The sequence below is a fragment of the Nestor notabilis genome, unplaced genomic scaffold, assembly GCF_000696875.1.
Source record: "Nestor notabilis isolate BGI_N333 unplaced genomic scaffold, ASM69687v1 scaffold9460, whole genome shotgun sequence".
Lineage (NCBI taxonomy): Eukaryota > Metazoa > Chordata > Aves > Psittaciformes > Psittacidae > Nestor > Nestor notabilis.
The window spans coordinates 6,322-8,742 of record NW_009910645.1 but is presented as its reverse complement, the minus strand read 5'-3'; the positions used below and the strand labels follow the sequence as shown (position 1 = coordinate 8,742).

At 40.7% G+C, this 2,421-nt stretch overlaps 1 protein-coding gene across 1 annotated transcript in view; it reads left to right on the top strand.

The window, feature by feature from the left end:
- Positions 1-2,421, top strand: part of LOC104403028 (ADAMTS-like protein 3) — a gene marked incomplete at its 3' end in the record, with an annotated part of 121,885 nt that overhangs the window by 114,213 nt on the left and 5,251 nt on the right. The window lies entirely within an intron of this gene.

Here is a 2,421-nt window from a genome sequence, read left to right as displayed (position 1 = left end):
AGTGAGCTTCTGATTTGTAACATGATTTTCTCCTTCTTGCACTGGGAACAGCAGCTATTGCCCTGGGAATTCTTCCATGCACCTCTCTACGCAGTGAGGTATCTGCAGTGGGTTCCCCATGTCATGCTGCCTGCCTGCCACTAAGAGTATAGGAGGCTTTTGTGCTGGGTCTTCCATCCACAGCTGGGCAAGGCATTTCCATGGGGAAAATATTCTGTATCAAGGTGATGGAAATAACACAAAACCAGACAGTTATAGGTCTTTGGCACCAGTGGTTATCTTGTTAGGCACAGAAACAGGTGAGCACTCAAGAGAATTCCCTGTCCTTATGAGTCTGCATATCTGGAATCCTAAAGACTGCTCAAGGAACCTCAGGGGGAGAAGCTTACTGCTGAAGTCAAATTTCCCACCTCTCCAAGATTATAGGACCCTGCAGAACAAATGAATGTTTGGTCAGTTCTTTTCTAAACCTTGCCTATAAGCCTGTTGGTGAAACCCTTATTCCCAGTTACTGCTCTGAAATCAATAAAATAGTCTTTTTTGGGGGGTAACTACTCCCTAATAAGAATTACTATGTTACATATGTGTTACACTAGATGCTTAGTTTCACTCTGTTTTAGAACCCTGTGATGACAAGCACTAGATGCTACTGAGCAGGAATACATTGCATCAGAGGTTATCTGTTGTGCTGTGGAGTAGCTCTTCGTCTCCCTGTGTGACGCACTTCTGGGAAAAGCTGAGCAGCTGCTCTAAGCTTCACTGACATGACCTCTGAGATACAGGCCATCCCTCTATAGCTGGACCTTGCAAATAAACACATGCTTTGGATTAAAACCTACTGTAGCACTAACATAAATGTGTATCAGCTCTCAGTCACTTATCATATGGTCGGTTGCTGAATATTCCTGGTTTGTGCTCAGGAAAACGTAAAAATTATTCTTTAATGAAGAAACGTAGCTTAAAAACTGCAAAGTAATGCAGCGCAGGTCACCAAATTAACATCTTTAACTGCTTGCAACAGCTGGATGTCTTGCTTTGCAATTTTAAACATTAGTTTCAAAGGGTTCCTGTACCCCTGAGGATCCTACTGACTTTATGTGGAGTTGGAAGTACTTGAGATTTGCGGATTTGACTCTTATTCAACAAAATGACAGAATAACAGGCACCGTGCATTAATACTTACTGTTAAGCAGTGTAAATTTGGGGTCAAGGCTTGCGGAAGCTTAATCCAAGAATGCTGAGTTCAGATATTTAAAAGGTTATTTTGTAATGCAATCAGGAAAGAAAATGTCTATAAGTGACAAACAAAAATATGTAGTAATTGTCTGAATACTGTTGCATTTTCTGGGGTTTGTTTACACTGATTTATTCCTAATGGAAATGCATTGGACAATGGGGCACTTTGATTCCCAGAGATTTATTTTTTGTCTTTGACAAAGTACATTTGATTCACCACTAGATTCTTACCTTACGATCAACTCAAAGTCATTTTTCTAGAAACATCCTTGCTTAAACTTCCTTCCAGCCGTGTATGTGACCTTTGTTATGCCTATGAACATAGTAGAACCTAATGCTTAGAAACTTGGGATAATATTGGTACCTTTTAAAGGAAATTGATTTCTTCTAGAATTTCTTCACTCTGTTGGGGATGCTTCAGAATGCATTTTTATTTAAAAGACCTTAAGGAAGAAAACAGTAATGACTGACTGCAGCATTCAGAGTATGTTTTCAGTGAAGGTAAACCTAGATGCTCTTAACATAAATTATCTAGCCTGAATTAGGTAACTGTTTAAAGTACAAAAAAGGCAAGATAGTTGGAGAAAGAGGGTATGTATAGCTCATCAAAAGGTTCCTTTTAGCTAGCCTTGAGCTCATCTGAGATTCATGCCTGCCTTATGCAGTCCTCTGATTGTAACCAGACCAGTGTGTTTCAGCTCATGCATCTTGCTGTGCCTATATTCTATATTATGCAGAGCCCAAAATTCTACCTTCGTTATGAATATCTTCCTTTAGCTTTGTCCACTTATAGCTCAGTCAGTTTGCTGGAAGTGGCTCAATCCTAAAAATGCTTCATCTGTCTTCTGGAGGTTGTGGACTGTTAGTTTAATGTGTTTCCAAGGAGCGCAGAACAGCTCAAAAGGGTTTTCATCACCACCTGTTCTGAGAAAGGGACATCCCTCCGGCAGTGCTGCAGCTACCCGCCTCCTGGCTGTGCTTTTGGCTCACGGGGGAAGTATTCAAAGTTGAGTTAATGACATCTGGAATGGGTAAAGTGATACAGGTACTGAGGTGAGTGTTTGATGAGTTTGACACCATTCAGGCTTCTCTGGAGACTGCTGAAGTTGCTAGGCTTTTGAGTTGCGTGGAAGTTTAAGTTATTTTGCTGTGTATTGATTCTATCTGGTTTGAGTTTCTTGCAGC